This window comes from Hyaena hyaena, unplaced genomic scaffold (genome assembly GCF_003009895.1).
Source record: "Hyaena hyaena isolate Hyena2069 unplaced genomic scaffold, ASM300989v1 scaffold_1628, whole genome shotgun sequence".
In the NCBI taxonomy this organism is placed as follows: domain Eukaryota; kingdom Metazoa; phylum Chordata; class Mammalia; order Carnivora; family Hyaenidae; genus Hyaena; species Hyaena hyaena.
The window spans coordinates 228,665-250,786 of NW_024082258.1; the positions used below are offsets into that span (position 1 = coordinate 228,665).

The 22,122-nt window shown below is 42.2% G+C and overlaps 1 pseudogene; it reads left to right on the top strand.

The window, feature by feature from the left end:
• The first annotated feature begins 378 nt into the window (after positions 1–378).
• Positions 379–1,359, top strand: LOC120226196 (annotated as a pseudogene).
• The last annotated feature ends 20,763 nt before the right edge of the window (positions 1,360–22,122 follow it).

The following is a 22,122-nucleotide window of genomic DNA, read 5'->3' on the forward strand; positions in this document are numbered from 1 at the left end:
GAGAAAGATATCATATGATTTCACGTATACATGGAATTTAAGAAGCTCAACAACTGGACGTAAGGGAAGGGAAGGAAAAATAAGGTAAAAACAGAGAGGGAGGCAAACCATAAAAGACTTAAATACAGAGAACAAACTGAAGGTTGCTACAGGGGAGGTGGATGGGGATGGGTAAGTGGGTGATGGGCATTAAGGAGGGCGCTTTTGGGGATGAGCCCTGGGTGTTATATGTAAGAGATGAATCATTGGGTTCTACTCTTGAAGCCAAGACTACACTGTATGTTAACTAACTTTAATTTAAATTTTAAAAAATTAAAAATATAATTACCATGTGATCCAGGAATCGCACTCCTGGGTATTTACCCAAAAAATACCCAACACATGTGTTCTTCAGGTAGTCTTGGGCATAAAGCACAGACGGCTCCCGCTGAAGGAAATGTAACTCAGAAACTCCATCTCCTGGGAACCTGTGCTGATGAGCTGCCTTGTCCCTCAGCCACCTCCCAAATACTCGAGGTCGGCTGTGGTGTAGGAGACAAGGTCTTCCTGATTTTACGGACCAACAGGGACCCAGGACTCTGTTTATTGCTGCGATTTTTCTCCCACGGCTGTAGAACTGGCTCAGACAAATTTAGCACAGGATCCTTGCCGGTGTTTTGCCTTTGTTCACGATCCGGGCGGTGAAGATCAGAGCCACCCAGTGCCCATGGCCAGTCTTGAGATCGTCTTTCTTCATTCAGCAGTTCTTCCAGATGCAGGAGGCTCTCAACAGGCTGAGCAGGCTTCTGGGCCCCGGAGGGATGATGTTTCTTCGAGATTATGGCCGCTATGACATGGCTCAGCTTGGGCTTAAAAAAGGTCAGGGCAGGGGCCCCTGGGTGGCTCGGCTGGTTAAGCGTCTGACTTCGGCTCAGGTCATGATCTCATGGTTCAGGGATTCTAACTGCTCGTTGGGCTCTGAGTCTGACAGCGCAGAGTCTGCCGCTCAGAGTCTGCAGCCTGCTTTAGATTCTGTGTCTCCCTCTCTCTGCCCCTCCCTGGCTCACGCGCCACCTCTTTCTCTCTCTCAAAAATAAGTAAACATTTAAAAATCACTAAAAATCAATCAATCAATCAATTAGCATTAAAAAAAAAGAAAGGTCAGCGTCTGTCTGAAAATTTCTATGTAAGAGGTGATGGTACTAGAGTTTAGTTCTTCACAAAGATGAACCGGATACACTTTTCACTACTGCTGGGCCAGAAGCGGCTCAGGACCTGGTGGACTGCAGACTGTAAGCACACCGGCAGAAAGAGCCAACAATATACTGAGTTTTGCATCGGTGCAAACATCCCAAGCCTCTCCTGTCCGGCGCTGGCTGAGAGGCACCTGCTCCTGGCATGATATGAGCTCACTGGAGCTTCCAAAAAGAACATTCACAACTGGTGTCTTGTTAATGGTGGGAAGTTTAAGGATTCAGACCTGAGCCCTGAATCTAGGAAAAATTGCTTTTGATTGTGCTTCATATTTGTGAAGCCCTTTAACATATCCTTTCCTCAAGTTAAAAAAAATTTTTTAATGTTTTATTTATTTTTGAGAGAGGGAGAGGGACAGAGTATAAGCTGGAGAGCAACAGAGAGAGAGAGAGGGAGACACAGAATCCGGAGCAGGCTCCAGGCTCTGAGCTGTCAGCACAGAGCCTGACTCAGGGCTCGAACTCATGAACCACGAGATCACGACCTGAGCCGAAGTCAGACGCTTAACCGACTGAGCCACCCAGGCGCCCCACCCCAAGTTTTTTCTTAGTTCAAGATCTCAAAGGACCTTTCTTGCCATTTTATAATTTATCATACCTGAAATGTTCATGGGGATCATGAATTTACAAGGCATGAAGAACTTATTTCCATGTGAAGGTATCATATATGATAAAGTATCACTTGACTGTGAGTTACATTAAGATACTTCAGAGTTCAAGTACTTGAGCTAGACACTTGATACATACAAAGGTGAATAAAGGTCTTGTTCAGCAAGAAGCAGAAGCACGCCAAGAAAAATCATCTGCCTGTGGATATTTTCTTGACTCAAAAGAACTGCTTTAAAGACCTATTTGGTCATGGTCTCCACTGAGGCTTAGTGCTATAGAATCTTAAGCACTGTTCCCCTCTAGGTAACCTCTTTTTAAAAAATTTAAAGGATCTTTGCGTTTAGCAAAATTGTCTTATTTTTTTGTTGTTGTTGTGCGCTTAAATGTTTGACACAAAAGGAACCTAAAGGGGGCGCCTGGGTGGCTTAGTCGGTTAAGCGTCCGACTTTCACTTAGGTCATGATCTCGCGGTTTGTGGGTTCGAGCCCCGTGTCGGGCTCTGTGCTGACTGCCAGCTCAGAGCCTGGAGCCTGTTTCAGAGTCTGTGACTCCCTCTCTCTCTGACCCTCCCCTGCTCACGCTGTCTCTCTCTCTCCTAGAAATAAATAAAACATTAAAAAAAAATTTAAAAAAAGGAACCGAAAGAACTTTATTTTAGCCACATGATGGCCCAGCTGAATTTGAGCATTATCAGTTCTGCTTTCTTTCAGTTACCACTTTCACACATTTCCCTTTTGGTGGTCCGTAAGTTATACAATGTATTCTTAATTTTACCAGATAAAGAATGTTATTTCTTTTTTTGAAGTTTATTTATTTTGAGAGAGAGAGAGAAAGAGAGCGCAGGGGAGGGGCAGAGAGAGGAGAGAGAGAATCCCAGACAGGCTCCACACTGCCGGCACTGAGCCCGATGTAGGGCTCAAGCCCACAAACTGTGAGATCATGACCTGAGCTGAAACCAAGAATCAGATGCATCATCTACGGAGCCACCTAGGTACCCCCCCAAATAAAGAATTTTCAATTCTTCCTACATTTTGGATTTTCAACTAAAAAAAAGATGTGGTATTTATTTTTTTAAAACATTTTTAAAGAAAGAAAGAGAGCATGCACAAGCAGGGGAGGGGCAGAGGAAGAAGGAGAGAGAATCTTAAGTAGGCTCCATTAACGAGCGCAGAGCTCAGCTCAGGGCTTGATCCCACAACTGAGATCATGACCTCAGTCAAAATCAAGAGTTGGACTCTTAACCGACTGAGCCACGCAGGTGCCTTGAAGATGTGATACTTATATACAAAAATGAAATCTTGCCATTTGCAACAACATGATGGATCTAGAGAGTATAATGCTAAGCAAAATAAGTCACTTAAAGAAAGATAAATACCATATGATTTCACTCACATGTGGAATTTTAAAAAATGTTTATTTATTTTGAGAGAGAGAGAGAGCAAAAGAGGGCGATCAGGTGAGGGGCAGAGAGAGAGGGAGAGAGAGAGAACCCCAAGCTGACTCCATGCTGCCAGTGTAGAACCCTATGTAGGGCTCAATCCCACGAACTGTGAGAACATGACCTGAGCTGAAATCAAGAGTCAGACGCTAAACTGACTGAGCCACCCAAGAACCACCCCTCATATGTGGAGTTTCAGAAACAAAACAAATGAACAAAGATAAAAGAGAGACAAACCAAGAAACAGAGTCTTTACCATAGAGAACAAACTAATGATTCCCAAAGGGAAGGTCGGTGGGGGGATGGGTGAAATAGGTGATGGGGATTTAGGAGGGCATGTACCTTGATGAGCACTAAGTAATGTTCGGAATTGTTGAATCAGTATATTGTACACCTGAAACTAATATAACACTATATGTGAACTATACTGGAATTAAAATAAAAATAATAACATTAATAATAATAAAATAATCAAGAGGCACCTCCTGTTCCTAGCATATAAATATTATGAAGCCATGGTAATTAAAAAAAATAGACTTGAATTATATATGAATATGTAATTAAAGAAATAAAGCAATATGAATGATAGACTTTTACGGGAAAAAACGATGTTGACATTGTGGGAGCCCGACAGTGACCACAAGAAAGCGTGGTTAGGGACGCGGGGATGTGCCTGCACACGGGGCTCCCTGCCTGGGCAGATCATGCCTGCAAACAGGATGCTCTGCCAGGAGGCCTGCACACGATATCCAAGTTTAATGGTCCGCTCGCAAACGAGGGAACATGCCCTCCTTAGAAGTAAGGAGGAGGCTGGAATTGTGAGCAGGCCTCTTAGTAAACATGTTGTGGTCGCTTCCTCCCTTTGCTCCCCCCTGTCCTTGGAATGTGTTTGGCTACTTGCCCTTGTTTTGTAAAAGAATGCATTTTGCAAATTTCAGTTTGTATCCAGTTACCGGGGTATAAAATAAACCGCAAGAGGGGCTTGCGTAGAATTGTTCCTCCGGCCGGAGTTGTGTCTGTGTCTGTCTTTTGTGTGTGTCTTGTCCTTTGTGTCATTTCATCCGCAACAGACATTAATGGGGAAAGAATAAGATGGTAGAAATTCAATGTGGCAAAAGATGATTTTCTATTTTCAAACAGTGGGTTTCTTTAAAAAACATTTTAGGGCCGCCTGGGTGGCTCAGTCGGTTGAGAGTCCGACTTCAGCTCAGGTCATGATCTCACAGTTTGTGGGTTTGAGCCCCATGTCAGGCTCTGTGCCGACAGCTAGCTCAGAGCCTGGAGCCTGCTTCGGATTCTGTGTCTCCCTCTCTCTCTGACCCTCCCCTGATCACGCTGCTCCTCTCTCTCAGAAATAAATAAAACATTAAAAATTGTTTTAACAAGAAAGAAAGAAAGAAAGAAAGAAAGAAAGAAANGAAAAGGGAAAGAAAGAGAAGAAGGAAGGAAGGAAGGAAGGAAGGAAGGAAGGAAGGAAGGAAGGAAGGAAGGAAGGGAGGGAGGAAAGAAAGAATGAAAGAACGAAAGAAAGAAAGAAAGAAAGAAAGAAAGAAAGAAAGAAAGAAAGAAAGAAAGAAAGAAGGAAGGAAAGAAGGAAAGAAAGAAAGCATCTGCTGACTCCTGGCTGGCTCAGCAGGAAGAGTGTGCAACTCTTGATTTCGGGGGTCATGAGTTCAAGCTCCAAGTTGGGCATAGAGATTACTAAAAAAATAAATAAGTAAAACTTAAAAAGAAAAGAAAAGAAAAGAAAAGTCTGCTGAATTCAAATACTAAAGAAACACATGACTCCTCCGGAGGAAGGCACCTTCACTATAGGTCCCAGAGAGTTCCCATAAATATTTTAAAAATAGAAGGAGGGTATGCAATCAAAATAACCAAGCTGATTTGCACTTCCCACAGTGGTTGAGTGCGTCATTTCAGATCAACCTTTCCACAGAAAAACACTTGGAAACTGGGAAAAATATGAAAAATCGAAGGTAGTTTGGAGGCTCTCCAATGCAATACAAATCTCAGTCATACTGACTGAGAAGACAGCGTTCCTACTATATGACTCCATCTATTTAAAATTTTAAGAAATTCAAAATAAAATAAAATAAATTTTAAGAAATTCAAATGACCAATCTGGACAAAATCCCTGCTAACTTGTTCTGACCAAACTGCTCAGGCTTCTCTCCTCTCCACAGGCCCTTGAACTTCAGCCCACCCTTGAGCTAAAGCAAGCATTAGAAAGCAGGACATCCTCAAGGGCACCTTCCAAGGACTGGCTGATGGCAGAGAAAAGCATTTCCTGTTCAGTTGCCTGACGACACTACTTGCTCACCTGCCTACCCCACACCTGGCTCTTTCCAGCCTTGTCTGTGCCTCCCTGTAAAAGAAATGCCATTTCCCTTCAGCCTTCCCAGGTGCTCACAGATCTTACAGTGGAGTGTTCTGCCTATTTCAATAGACTTCTGGATAGTCTTTTTTTATGTAAGTTTGGATTTTGTGTGTGTGTGTGTGTGTGTGTGTGACAGTTTTCTGGTGCCATGACTCAAAGCGAGTTATGATTCAGGTTCTTCCACCTTCACCCAGGTGTTCATGCCAGCCTCTTGTATCCTTTGTGTCCTTTCCGCATTGGGGAAATCTGGATCCGCACTGTCAATCACAACCCCTGATCCAGTGCTCAGGACATGTGCCCGTCGTAGCGCAAGTAAGGAGTCATTTTGATTCTCTTTGAGTGGAAACTTTTTTCTTTGGCTCTCCAGTGGGCATCTGATCTCTGACTCTGTCTGTTGAGCAGGAATCTTGCAAGTTTTTCGATTGGCAAGAATCTTCCCAGCTCTTCTGGGAAGCCTCTTTTATTTGAATACACATCTAATCCCATGGGAAATTCTCGTTTCCCCTGGATGCCCCCTTTCCTCCTCTGTTCTTGATTACATGCTCTGCCTCTATAGCACTAATTCAGTCCAGCATTCCAGAAAAAGGTAGAATTTCACTAAGGATAATTTGGAGCTACAATCATCGCTAGAGTTCTTGGGGTCTCCTCACATTGGAGATCCTCAGGATCCCAAGTCCCCTGTAGAAAATGGCCCTCTGGGGTGCTTGTATGGCTCAGTTGGTTGAGTGTCCAACTCCTGATTTTGGCTCAGGTCATGATCTCATCGTTCGTGAATTCAAGCTCCACATCAGGCCCTGTGCTGACAGCATAGAGCCTGCTTGGGATTGTTACTTTCTGTCTCTCTCCCTCTCTCTCAAAAATAAATAAACTTAAAAAAAATAGTCTGCTAATTTCTACTAGTATGAAATTGAAAAATGGCCTTTTTAGGGTGCCTGAGTGGCTCAGTTGGTTAAGCGTCCAGCTTCAGCTCAGGTCATGATCTCGTGGTTCGTGGATTTGACCCCCACATCAGGCTCTGTGCTGATATCTTGGAGTCTGAAGCCTGCTTCAGATTCTGTGTCTTACCCTGCTCTCTCTCTCTCAAAATAAACAGACATTAAAAATTTTTAAAAGAAGAAGAAAAATGGTCTTCATAGTAAAACCTTCATCAGGTCATTCAATAATCTCTGCGTACCTTATCTGAGGCCATGTAACCTCTAAAAATTCACCTTCCCTCTGCAACTGTTCCTCCCAATGACTTCCCTCTGAGGAATCTGTCTCTGTCTTTCCCCAGACACCCTTGAATACACTGGGTGAAATGATTGTCACAGTCATGGGCACACTGCCACCTTTCTGGTGGCACCATGTACCCCACCCTCAACACCTCAGATCGCCCTACCACAATTCCTCAGAGTACACAACTCATCTCCGTAGTGAGGTCAGACAATTTACCACGGGATCTATCCCTTTAAAAAAAACAAACCCTTTCTTTGTCTCTTAGACCCCATGATGCCCAACACGCCTTTTCTGTTAAGCTCCACAACCTCTTTTAAGCTACCAGGCAAAGGCTTGATTTCTCATCGTAATGTTAATATTTAATGTTCGTCCAAGGGACTAACCTTTGAAGTTTCAGGCTCCAACCTCACTCATTGTGCCCTCTGACAGCTTTGGTAGATTACCAAGGTTTTTCTGACCCCCAGAGCTCCCCAAGCCCTTGATAAGGCCTGCATGCAGGAGATGCCCATTCACAGTCCTGACTCACTCTTGGCTAAAGGAGTGGTAGATGTAGAGCACCGCTGAGAGGCAGAGCCTTTAAAGGTGGATGCAGACCCCTCTATGTCTCTCTCTAAATTAATTCAATACACTACCTTAAAAATGAGGTAATTTATGGTCTCAGACCTATTACTCATATATTACTTGACAAAGGGCTTCTGATCTCCACATGTAGCCCCTGCAGCACATCTATTCTACCCCTAAAGAAAACTAATGGAAGGGGATACCGATTTGTCCAAGAATTGTGGGCTATAAATAAAATTGTAAAATACATATTGTCTTTCCCAAACCGCAACACTATCTTGGCTCCTATACCCTCTGACACTACTTACTTCACCGTTGTTGATATGCTCTGCTTTCTTCCGCAGACCCTTTTACCTAACTCCCAAATACCTCTTCGCCCTCATGTGGGAAAACCAAACCTGGATAGTTATGCTCCAGGGATTTTCCAATGCCCCCACTTATTTTGCCTGAATATTAAGTGTAAATCTGGAGAATCTAGGCTTCTCTTATAATTCAATCCTCAGTCAGTGTGTGAATGATCTTCTTCGTTTTTCTAAGTTCAGTAACTCACAGGCACTTAATACTTATTGGAAACTCTGGCTTGTGTTAACCTTAAAAATAAAACTGTCAGTTATTTTACCAGAAAAATGGCTTTATTTGGGAAGAGCAGGGGATTACAATTCAAGCCATGCAAGCTACAGCAAAACCATAAGCAAGTCCAAAGAACAGAGAGGAATGCTCTTTCATAGAGAAAAGGGGGGAGTTGGGAGGGGCTGTTATAAACAAAAAGTCTGTTCGGAGTGAACTGGGAGTCGAAATGTAGTGGCTTTTCATTGGCTGAGTTGTGACTGTCTCTCATTGGCTAGGCTGTTGTTGGGCAGGGAGAAAATCTTCCTTCCATCCCCCCCTCCCTTCCCCCCTCCCCCCCATAGTAAAGCAGGCTTCCTCCTGCTGGGAAGGCAAGGGATGTGTCTCCTTCCTGTTTGCTCTGCAAAGTGCTGTGAGGAGTTGGTACAGTGTGAGAGCTCCCCCTTCTGGCCTTCCAACTCCATTTTAAAGGAGACTGAAAGAAAAAGAAAAAGAAAGAAAGAAAGAAAGAAAGAAAGAAAGAAAGAAAGAAAGAAAGAAAGAAAGAAAGAAAGAAAGAAAGGACATTTTCTTTATTCAGTTTCACATTTTTGAGAGCATTAGGTTTCAGGGGACAAAATACAACGCTGCGGTCCAGGTGCAATATTTAGAATATGGTGTCTCCCTTGAGAGAAAACCCTTGTCCTCAGAGCTGGCAAGACCACTCTTAATTACCTTCAGCCTGAAACAAAAAGACAACTCTGGGACTTTCTAGGATTAACTGGATGTTGTAGAAAGTGGAATCCAAATTTTTCTAATGTAGCATCCCCTTTTATATGGCATAATTTAAGCAACTATGCTTGACTTTCTACAGTGGGACTCACGTTCCATGATGGTATTCAAATCCTTAAAAACTTCCCTTTCCTCTGCTTCCATCTTGAGGCTCCCAAAGTATCTTTTGCCCTTTTCACTATTTATTCATTCATGAAAGAGAAGGACATGCTTTAGGTGCCTTATCTTGGAAGCATAATGGCAACCAAAGGCCCGTTGGGTATTTTAGTCTCACGCTGGACTGAGTGGCTGAAGCCATTTCTTGCTTTCGAGCAGTCGTGGCAACAGGAAACTTGGTTCAGACTACAATGGATCTTGGGTTAGGTCATACCCTGAATTCTATGTACCCCATGTGGCCAAATCCTTCTCCTAACTGAAACACCCTATATATATATATATATATATTTTTTTTTTTTTACGTCTCACCCTGCATCTCTTGAGATCCCTTTGCTCTCTCCTTCTCACATTACCCTCCTCTATTGTTCAAAATCTTAACCTTGCCAGTCTTCTTCCTTTCCTGACTGGAGGAGAACCACGTGACTGCATCGCAGCCACCTCTACGTAGCCCTTCTTCATGCTGGCCTTTCAGAGGTTCCCCTAACAGACCCGGACCTCACCTTCTTTGTTGATGGATGTTATCTCCTCGCTTCAGAAGGAACATTTCAGGCAGGATATGCCCTTACAGATTTCCAGAACCGCATGAATAGGAGTGTCAGCCTCACACCAAATCACCAAGTAACAGAATTCGTTCCAGACAGCAGAACTCATGATTCTCACGAGGGTCTGCACTTTGGTTAAGAATAGGAGAATTATTATCTGCACAGATAGCAGTAGGTTTTGAGTTGGAACTATGGGACTGAATCAAGGGACTGTCATTTTAAATGAGTTGGGAGGCACCTAGGTGGCTCAGACAGTTGAGCAACTGACTCTTGATTTCAGCTCAGGTCAAGATCTCAAGGTTTGTTTTTGTTTTTGTTTTTGTTTTTTAAGATTATTTTAAACATTTATTTATTTTTGAGAGACAGAGAGACAGTGTGAGCAGGGGAGGTGCAGGGAGAGAAGAAGACACAGAATTGGAAGCAGGCTCCAGGCTCTGAGCTGTCAGCACAGAGCCCGATGTGGGGCTCGAGCTCACAACTGTGAGATCATGACCTGAGCTGAAGTCGGCCACTTAACCAACTGAGCCACCCAGGCATCCCACAAGGTTTATGAGTTTGAGCTCTGAGTTGGCCTCCATGCTGTCAGCATGCAGCCTGCTTGGGATTCTCTCTCTCACCTCTCTTTCTACCCCTCCACCCCCCTCTATCTCTCTCTCTCTCAAAAAATAAAATAAAATAAAATAAAATTAATTAATTAAATAAAATAAAATAAATAAAATGGAACTGGGAAGACACCTGGTTGGCTCAGTCGGAAGAACATGCAACTCTCAATCTTGGGGTTGTGAAGTGGAGTTCCACCTGAGTATAGAGATTACTTAAATAAATTAAAAACTTCAATTAAAAAAAGGGGGGCTCTGGATGGCTCAATCCATTAAGTGTCCAACTCTTGATTTGGGCTCATGCCATGATCTCACAGTTCGTGAGACTGAGCCCCCAAAGGGGCTCTGCGCTAACACTGTGGAGCCTGCTTGGGGTTCTCTCTCTGTCCCTCACCTACTTGTGCATACACTGTCTCTCTCTTTAAAAATAAATAAATAAATATTTTTAAAAAGCAAGGTTTCTATAACTAACTAACTAACTAAATAAGGCCAGAAGGGGGAGCTCTCATGCTGTACCGCTCCTCACAGCCCTTTGCAGACCCCACAAGAGACTTTTCTTGCATTTTCCAGCAGGAAGAAGCCTATTTTTACTACCCCAGCAGGAGACAGAAAGATTTTTCTCCCTGCTCAGCAACAGGGGTGCCTATGGTTTTGCTGTAGCTTGCATGTCTTGAATTGCAATTCCTTGCTATTCCTGAATAAGCCCATTTTTCTGGTAAAATAATAGTTTTATTTTTAAGGTTAGCAGTACATGATTGGCATTTATGACTACAAGTGGCACACTAACTAAGAATGGGAAGTGTGTGGCTGATCACTTAGAGGATTTACTATTACCAAAAGAAGTGGACATATTTAAAATAGAAACAAATATGGACGATAAGATCCATAAGCAAAGGGGGAACTTGCTAAAGTCAGCAGCTCAGAAACCTGTCCCAATTCCACAGCTGACAGAATATTTAATCTCCTCTGCCTATCGCCTGACCCTCTAACAGAGGAAATGAAAAGCTCTCAGTTCAAAGTCCCTAAGATTAAAAGGTCAATTGGAAACAAGCTGGACGTCTTTTGCATCCGGATAAACTGGAGACACGCAGTTGGCCATTTGGGATCTCTTCAATCCATTGCCTGAAGTTTAGGTTATGACTTTCACAAAAGGGGAAGGAAAAACTAGATCAGCTCCTCCAGTGGTAGTGGTGGGAAAATGTAACTCTTCACCCGGAACAACTGGTATCCTTTTGCCCGGTCTGCTGAGGACATGATCCTGGGGGAGCTTTAATGGGGGCAAGCGAAAAAGCCACCTCAAGCTTTCTCTATTGGCCATCCCATTTCATCCAATTTCCTATATGTTATGGTTATGAGTATGTCCTTGTCATTATTCACGTGTTCTCTCATTGGATCAAAGCTTCACCATGTAAGATAGCTACTGCTACTACTGTTGCTAAAATTTTTTAAAAGTTTTTAATGTTTATTTATTTTTGAGAGAGAGAAAGAGGGGAGGAGGGGCAGAGAGAGAGGGAGACACAGAATCCAAAGCAGGCTGCAGACTCTGAGCTGTCAACACAGAGCCTGATGTGGGGCTCGAAGTCATGAACTGTGAGATCATGACCTGAGCTTAAGTCGGACACTTAACTGACTGAGCCACCCAGGCGCCCCTGTTGCTAAATTTCTGTTAGAACAATTTTTCTCTAGCTGGGATGTTGCATTTGCCCTGTCTTGACTGAGTGAGCAAATGGATTATTAAATCTAGAATTGGAAAACTCTCATAGAAACTTGACCTTCCGTGGTCCGAGGTTTCATCTTTGGTTTTGATGACATCTAATCTCCATCCACATCAACTCTTCTTCTATGAGATACTTACTTGAACATCTATGAGAATTCCACACATTGCATGGGCTACAGAAGACTCCAATTTGGTCAATTCAGACATTCTCAAATATTGCAATGGACTTATTAACTATCTCCATGCTTATCAAGAGGCTAATTCTGTTTTTCCCCCTGTCTTCCCATCTAAACTAGCCCACATATAGACTTTGGAGATTTGGTTCTCTGGAAACAACACTATCAAAAAAGTAACCTTGAACTTCAACGGAAGGGTTCATATATGCAAGTCCCAGTTTCCCTACCTGCACCCAACAGCACTGTAGATCTGACCCTCTAACCCCACACATTTCTTCGCTTACCCTCTGTCCACAAGTATACCTGTAAACTCTAAAAGAGCCCAGAGTTTTTTAAAATTTTTGAGGAATACTTTAAGATTTACAGAAAAAAAAAAATGAGCAGGTGCAGGGGACCAGCCTCTGCAAGCCAGGGTTGGCCCGGAGAGTGATGGTTGGCGTTGGCGAAAGAAGACACAGAGCCAGCCTCTTCAGGTGGACTGCTCAAATTTATTTTTCAGCTTAGGGTTTTTATATAGCAAACTTAAACAATCATGCTTAAACAATTTACATTTTTGAGTACAGTCATAGGACTTAGCATTTCTAAGTTTTCTTGGCAACAGTGATTTCACGGTACATAATTTCTACTTCAACCAATAAAATTTAACCAGGTAGTCATAACAGAGTTTTATATATTCTTTACTACATATGACAGGGTATCTAAGGATAAGTGAAGCATATTGCCAGAATACATGAGATCACGGTGCCCTTTAATTGTTTAAATTCAGTGGGCATGCAAAAACAGGATATACTTGTACCCACAGTTGTAGGTACAGACTCTCACAACCCCTTACTAAGAAAGAACAATGTCAACATTTATCATAGATGACGTATGGAAATGTTTTACATGGATCAACTAGAATTTGGTCTCTGCATTTACCAATCTCATTCTTTAGCCAGAACAATCCATAAGTTGCCTTACAGACTTGAGGTCAGCAGGGAAATTTTCTCTAACACTTTTTCAAGAAAGTCCTCCACAACTAGTACGTCTTGTTTTTGTCTCTGCTTATGGCATAATATGTATTCTTACTGGCAATTAGACCCATACAAGGAAAATGAATTCTAGGTCTCTTATAGACCCAATGCATACAGGACTGTCTCCAATTTTGCTAAATGCTACAATATTCATTAGACAACATCTGACTGAGGGGGCGGACATGATATTTAGGTACATACCATTTTGGAGGAAGGGGGGAACTTTGGGCGATTCTGGTTTCATATTAACCCTAGAATAGACTAACAGCAGAAGTGAGAGTAAAAGGTACAGACAAAGTAGAGAAGAAGAATTCTTCTGGGGGTTCTTCTGACTGCCTTGCAGTCTTTTCCCTGGGCCTTGCCATCAGGGATGACCTGTGCAGTTTCGGTCTCCGGCAAGCAGGTAAGTACAAAAGTTTCCTACATACCTCTCCTGAATGCACATAACATCTTACATTAAATGATACATTTGATGATTAATGAATTTATATTGATACATTATTATTAAGTGAAGCCCATAGTTTATTCCCAAGCTCTTAACCTAATGCCTTTTCCATGTCTCAGACTCCCATCCGGGATGCTGCAGTCAGTTGTCCTATCTTTGCAGGCTCCTCTTGCCCATGATAGTTTGTCCAACTTTCCTTGTTTTGGATAAACCTGGCAGTTCTGAGTAGTACTGGTCAGGTTTAGCGTAGGACACGCCTCTATGGGAATTTATCTCATGATTTTCTCATAATTAGACTGCAGTTATAGGACTTGGGTAAGAAGATCATAGAGGTCAAGTGTCATTTCCCCCACATAATATCAAAGGTACTGCGCGAGAATAAGAACCATATTTGGTCTTTGTCTCTGGTCCCTGAACAGAACTCCTAGAACCCATGGAATTCCCTGAGTAATAAGAGTGTCTCTGTTTGGGGTGCCTGGGTGGCTCAGTCAGATAAGTGTCTGACTTCAGCTCAGGTCATGATCTCGCGGTTTGTGGGTTCGAGCCCTGCGTCAGGCTCTGTGCTGACTGCCAGCTCAGAGCCTGGAGCCTATTTCAGATTCTGTGTCTCCTTCTCTTTCTGACCCTCCCCTGCTCACACTGTCTCTCTCTCTCTCCCAGTGTTGTGCCCGATTCGCGAGTCTCCAGAGACCACCAAGGAGCTGACACCGATGCTAGTACAAAAGGGTCTTTATTACAATCTCCAGCCCGGGCTCACCCATCTACCAGTGTAGTGGCAGTTGGGTGAAGCCCCGAACAATAGCGAGCAGGGTTTTTATGGGGTAAGGGACGGGGGTGTTACAGTGCACACGTTATACGTATAGCATCATCACATAGGCTCCAATTACAATTGTACAGCATCCATGGTAACAGATTTGACCATTCAGTAACTGTGAGGTATTCATTACTTTTGGTGGGACCCAATCATGACCTTTGAGAATCCCTTGAAAATGACCAATTATGAGCTGAGTTCAAAGGGCCCACGTGGGGTTCAGGCAAGCTGTGAGTAATTGGCTAGTTTGTACAAAATAACTGTCTGCAGTTCCCAGCCCTGACTCAGACCACAGGAATGTTTTTTGATTAGCTGATCTGAGGGTGGTCCAAGGATGGCTTTAGCCTTGAGCAATCTGAGGCTTTTCCTGGAATGGGGGCTACGTGCAGCATGAGGTTGCTCTTAATGGAGGCCTCAATCTCAAAATGACGTTACTTAGGCTCTTCAGCAGAAATAAATAAAACTTAAAAAAAAAAGAGAGAGAGAGAGTGTCTCTGTTATTCTTGAGGGGCCCCTTTCGAGTACACCTGTGTTTATGCCAGTGAGCTGACTTAGGATGGGGCCCCTAGATAGCCTTGGGATGGGGCTGATCACCAGAAAGATCAAGTGATTTAAGGTTGAAACTTTCAGCTCCAACCATTGATCTCTGGGAAGGGAGGGAGAGGGGTGCATTACTGATTACCTTCTATAAAAACTCTTGAACAAGATCGGATGAGCTTTCAGGTGAGTGAATTCATCTGCATGTCTGGAGGGTAGTGCACCCCGGTTTCATGGAGACAGAAGCTCCTGCATGTGGGACCTGGCCCTATGCACCTCTTCGTCTGACCCTTCACCAGTATCCTTTAAAATATCCCTTAGAAGAAGTACTCACTGGTGAGTGTCAGTAAATGTTTCCCTGAGCTTCGTGAGCCATTCTAACAAGTGATCAAATCCAAGGAGGAGGTTGTGGGAACCTCTGATTTACAGTCAGTCAGTAGCACAGGTAACAATCTAGACTTGGAATTGGCGTCTGAAGCGGGGACAGCCTTGCGAGACTGAGCCTTTAACCTGCAGGATACTGATGAGGGAGCGTAAGGCAAGCTGAGACCCTGCAAACCCCCTCCCCGCCTCCAGTGGGATACAGGTGACATTCCTCAGGCACTGCTGGCTGCCCTGAAGCTAAGAGAAGGAGAAACCAAATGGTTAATTGATTACACTCATGCAGGACACAAGTCTCCATCAGTTTACAAATGTCTTAGTAAATGACAAGAAAAAGGCAATCTTATCCATAGCCTAACCTCCAGAAACCCATAGACTCAATTTCCTGAAGCCCTAACATCACCCCTCCCCTTCCATAGTGACGTAGGGAACAAAGACAAGACAAAAATATAATAAAATTAAATTTCTTTGTAACCTGCAGCCCATTGACAAATATTTGAGACTGGCAGAGTAAAACATTCCTCCAATAAACTCCTAACTGTCTTGTCTTGATGTTAAAGCCTTACTGCAGAGAAAACAACCGTAGCTTGACAATAGCAAGGCCTCGGGTATCTTAAAAAGTCCTCTTGAGCATATGAAAGTCTTTTTGGAAACTTCCATTTTGCCTTTACCTCCCTCACTCCATAGTATATAACCAGTCACTCTGCACAACCCCAGGGCAGCTCTTTCTGCCCAGGGGTCCTGTCCCCGTGATTTCATAAAATCACCTTTTTGTACCAAAGACATCTCAAGAATTCTTTCCTGGTCTTTGGCTCCAGACTGCCACCACTGCTCTACAACTACATCAGATATGATGCTAACTCCAGGTAGAGAGAGTCAGAATTGAGTCAGATTTGTAGGACACCCAGTCAGGGTCTGCTGAGAATTGGAAAATTGCATGGTGGGCTTGGAGAGCTCAGAAATGGATATATATATGTATATGCATATGTATGTATATGTAGATATGTAATGTATATGTATGTATGTACATATAAATTACATATATACATATATATCATGTATATATGTATATGTATATATGTAATGTATATATGTACATATATATATATAATGTATATATATACATATATATATGTATATATGTACATACATATATGTATGTACATATACATTACATATATACATATATATCATGAAATATTACCCAGTTATCAAAAAGAATGAAATCTTGCCATTTGCAACAAAGCGGATAGAACTAGAATGTATAATGCTAAGCAAAATAAGTCAGTCAGGGAAAGACAGATGTATGATTTCACTCATATGTGGAATTTAAACAAAACAGATAAACATAGGGGAAGGGAAGCAAAAATAAAATAAAATAAAAACAGAGAGGGAAACAAACCGTCAAACACTCTTAAATACAGAGAACAAACTGAGGGTTGCTGGAGGGGAGGTGGGTGGGGGAAGAGCTAAGTGGGTGATGGGCATTAAGGAGGGCACTTGTTGGAATGAATATTGGATGTTGTATGTAAGTGATGAATCACTAAATTCTATTCCTGAAATCATTGTTACACTATATGATAACTAACTTGGATTTAAATTTTTTTAAAAAAGAAAGAAAGGGACCCATACAAATTGAGTCAACTTATCTTTGACAAATGAGCAGACAGTTCAATGGAGAAAGTAACCTTTTTAACAAATGGTTCTGGACATCCACATACAAAAATTTAAAAAAAAAAAAAAGAAGGAAAACAAATCTAGACACAGACTTTAAATCTGCACAAAAATTACTTTAAAATTGTTCACAGACCTAAATTTAAAACACAAAACCACAAATGCAACTCCTAGAAGATAACATAGGAGAAAATCTGAATGAACTGGTGTTGGCTGTGACTTTAAAAAAAATTTTTTTAATGTTTATTTTTGAGAGAAAAAGAGAGAGAGCATGAGTGGGGGAGGGACAGAGAGAGGGAGACAGAATCTGAAGCAGGTTCCGGGCTCTGAGCTGTCAGCACAAAGACTGACACGGGGTTCGAAATCCTGAACCTCGAGATCATGATCAGAGCCGAAATTGGGTGCTTAACCAACTGAGCCACCAAGGCGCACGTGGCTGTGACTTTTTATAAACAGCACTAAAGGACAATCTGCGAAAGAAAAAATCGATTGACTGAACTTTATTAAAATTAAAATTTTCTGCTCTGTGAAAGCCATTGTTAACAGAGTAAGAAGACAACCTTCGGATTGGGAGGAAATTTTTTGCAAAAGGTGTGTCTGATAAAGGACTGTGAGCTAAAACAAACAAAGGACTTTTAACACACAAAGCAAACAACCCAATTTTAAAAAGGGCAAAAGATTGAACAGAAGATATACAGAGGGTAAATAAGTATATGAAGATGTACACACCAGATATCATTGGGCAAAAGAAAATTAACACAACAATGACACACCACTGCACACCTATTAGAAGTGCTAACATCCAAAACACTGACGACACTAAACGCTGCTGAGTATGTGGGGCAACTCTCATTCCTTGCTGAGGGGAATGCAAAGTGGTCCATTTGCTTTGGAAGACAATTTGGCAATTTCTTAGGAAACTAAACAGCTGCTTACCACCCAATCCAGCAATTGCATTCCTTGAAAGAAATGTAAACTTATGTCCACACAAAAACTTGCACATGGATTTTTATAGCAGCTTTATTCATAATTGACAGAAATTGCAAGTAATCCAGTAGGTGTATGGATAAATAAACTGTGGTACGTCCAAACAATGGAATGTTATGCAGTGCTAGAAAGAAACGAGCTACCAAAGTATGAAAAGACTGAGAGGAAACTTAAATGTATATTCTTTAGTGAAAGAAGACATTCTGAAAAGACTAAACATTATATGATTCCAACTATATGACATTCTGGGAAAGGCAAAAATTATGGAGGCAATAAAGAGTTCGGTGATTACCAGGAGTTTGTGGGGGCAGGGAGGGGATGGATGGATGAATAGATGCAACCTGGGGTATTTTTTTTAGGGCAGTGAAAGTCTTTTGTATGAACCTATAGCGGTGCATACATGACATTATACATTTGTTGAAGCCCAGAGAAAGTGATGCAGGCAGGCCAGGTGAGATGGCCCACAGGGAGTCCCACAGGTCCAGCCACGAGGGTCCTGGGCTTTGAGCAGGACAGAAATCAAACACAAAACAGCAGGAAGTGAGAGCAGAGTTTATTGAAGATGTAGTGAGAACAGATACAGAGGGAGCATCTGGGAGAGACTCAGAAAGGAAAAGAATAATGACTCTCATGTTTGTTTGGGGTCTGGGGTTTTTACTGAAGAGTGTGGTCTCGTATACATGCAGTCTCGGGTATCCAGGACCTGGTCGAACAAAGACGGGTACTTGGGTGTCCGCCATAAGTCACTTATGCCCTGGTCTTGGTGGCTGGAGTCAGTGGTCTTGGAAAGGTACATGACACCCGACCTGGTCACTCCTTTAGATGTTAGCTATTATGCTAGAAGACTCCAAAGAAATCATTAACTCCTTGCCCTTCACAAGGAGGACATACAGCAAGGCATGTGTAAGCTGAGGGTGCGGGTCCTCACAAGAATGGAAGCAGGAAAAGGAGCAAAAATTTTTTTAACAGGATCTCTTCTGTTTCCCGGACACAAACGGCGGACTCTAACGTAAACTGAGGATGAATTTTGTTCAATACTGATGTGTCAATTATACAATTGTGTCAATTTTGCTGTTCCTAAAACTGCTCTAAATATACTCTATTAATATGCTCTATTAAATTTTAAAATTTAATCCTTTACCTTATGCCTGTCTGATAGTCTAAAATTTAAAAAAAGACAGGAAATAACGAGTGTTGGCAAGGATGTGGAGAAGAAAGACCTCTTGAGCACTGTAGGTAGGGATGGAAATTGATACAGCCACTGTGGAAACAGTATGGGCAGTATGGGGGCTCCTCAAAAAACAGAAATAGAAATACTTCCTAAAATAACAGAAATAGCAATAATTCCACTAACTGGGCATTTACCCAAAGAAAATGAAAATGCTAATTCGAATAAGATACACGCACCCCTGTGTTTACTACAGCATTATATACAATAGCAAACATATGGAAGCAACCTACGAGTCCACTGACGAGCGGATGGATAGGGAAGATGTGGGCGGAATATTATGCAGCCACAAAGAAGGATGAGCTTGCGCCATTTGTGACAACATGCATGGACCTAGAGGGTATTGTGCCAAGTAACACAAGTCAGATTGAGAAAGACAAATATCATATGATTTCACCCAAATGTGGAATCTAAAAAAAAAAAAACTCTAAATGAATAAACAAACAAAAAGCAGAATCAGACCTACAGAAAACAAACTAACAGTTGCCACAGGGGAGGGGGCTGAGGGATGGGCCTAATGGGGAAAGGGGAGTAGGAGATACAGGCTTCCAGTTATGGAATGATTAGGTCACAGGAATGAGGGTCACGGCATGGGAAGTATAGTCAATGATACTATGGTCACATTGTACAGGGACAGATGGCAGCTTCCTTGTGGTGAGCACGGCACAATGGGTAAACTTGTGGAGTCACTACATTGTACACCTGAAACTAACATTGTGTGTCCACTACACCCAAATAAAAAAAATAATTAAGATGAATCCTTCAGGGACATTTTGAGCCATTAAAAATCTCTGACTGCTAATGTGATTGTTTATTTGATAGCAATTTAAGGTAAAAGTTGATACATTTGGGTTTTCTGCTTTACTTTGCCTCCCTTCTTCTTTACTCACTACTTTAAAAGTACTTTCTCTGCATTTACAGCCCCCAATTTTTTTCTAGTTTGGAAAGTATATTCTTTGATTTTACTTATTATATTTAAGGGATAAATTGCAAATACTTATTTTAACCCTTTCACACACAGAGTTATAAAACCCTTTACCTTCCTCCCAGACAATATAGGGAGTTTGGAAAGCCGATCACTTTGTCCCATTTCAATTACTATGATTTTTATGGTATCCATGGTGATGCCATCATTCTAACCCCACCAGACATATATTTATGTTTTATACAGAGAATTAACAGTTGCTGAGCCCACAGACACACCCCACTCTCAGATCCTCATTCCTATCACCCTGAAGATTTCACCTGGAATCCCTTTTCCTTGTTCTTAATTATAATCGTTAGCATTGGCTTTTATGTGGGTTAATTTCCCATTAAACTTTTCTTTTTTGGATCGAAGTAATCTTTTTTAAGATATCTTTTTTCTTGAGACACACTTTTGCTATGTATAGAAATCTAGGTTGGTGGTAATTTCTTCAGCAGTTTGAAAAGGTCTTTTCGCAGTGTCCCTGAACCACAGCTGTCTAGTGAGAGTGAGGGGTGATAAGTAACCTATTTTGTTATCGTCTCCTGCTATTAGGTCAGGTCAGGAGTCTAAATACTAGGATTGAGATTCAGCGGTGACTGGGGGAGGTTTTGGGTTGTCAGAGAAAAGAGGGGCAGCAAGTGTTGAATGCACAGGAGAAATACAAAACGAGTATTTGGTTACCAAAATGTTGGATTGTTTTTGAAATCGGTTGCATATGCTCACCGATCTCTTTTTCTCTTTCTGTACACCCGGCTTCTCTTACATTTCATTTGGACCATAAAAATCAGTTTGGGGCAATGAAAAATGGACAGAAGTGTCTTCATTCTGTCTTCATTTTGAGCCTCCTCCTGGTACGGCCTCTTTGGACCTCAGTTTTCACCTCTCCAGGATTTACTGTCCCCTGGATGGGCTACAGGCTCAGGCGGTGGTGGGCTGATTCTGTCTTGATTAGGACAAGGTCCTCCAGCCGATGAACATCGAGCTGAGATGTCTCGGGATCAAATATTTGTACCTGGGTCTGTCTGCTCTGAATACCACAGGGCGGTCAGGAGAGGGGGCAGTTTTGGTTCTTGTGACAAAAATATTCTCCTTGACCAACCTCCGCTTAGGCACTTCTGAATTCTCTACTCAACTAGGCCCTGACTTTCAGACTTCCGTGTTCCTCTCTGCATTGTCTAATTGTAGCAAGAACCCTTAAGTCAATTTGACCAGAACTACCCTCCATTTCTGATCACTGGTGACATCTGATCCAGTCCCTCATTCCCCAACACACCCCAGGTGACGTCTGATCACCCTGACCTGCCTTCAACAAGAATCTTGTAAGTTGGTTTATTTCGAACCGCTCTTATTCCCTGATGTAGCCTCTTAGTAATTTCCCATCCCCTCCCTCCCACGTGCTCCTATAAATTCCCACTTTTCCTTGTTCTACCTGGAGTTGAACAAGTTTCGCACCACAAACTCCTCCTGCTGTGGTCCTTATACTTAACACGATAGGGCCCGTGAATAAAGTCCACCTTATCATTCTCAACAAGCGTCTTTAATGATTTTTTCTTTAATGCCTGAGAACCAGAGATGAGTAATGACATATCATCTTATGTAACGAACCTGAAGCCATGTCAGTTCCATGGTCCACTGAGGACATTTAACCATGATGTTCTCAAATGTTAAACCATGTGGCCTATAAGCATCTGTCCCTTGTGCAATAGGCCTACCTGTAGTTTATGAAATTCCCCTGCATGATGTATTTCAAATAATAAAATTAAAAAGATAAATAGTAAAAAGTGTGCTCTCATGTATTATCATCATTACCTATGCAGCTACTTGCTGAATGAGACTCAGTATTTTGACAAATATCCTAAGTTACCTTGTAGAGAGCTGTCTCTGATTTGCCCTCCTTCGAAAGGGTTTGTGACTTGTGATGATGCTGATGACGATAATGGCTCTTTTTAAAATATATATATATATATATATATTTATTATTTTGAGAGAGAGAGCGCGCGCACAGGAAAGGGGCAGAGAGAGGGAGACGACCTGAGCCAAAACCAAGAGTCCCACGCTTAACCCACTGACCAACCGGGCGCCCCTATAACCACCTGTAAGTATTCAGCAGGAAGCACAC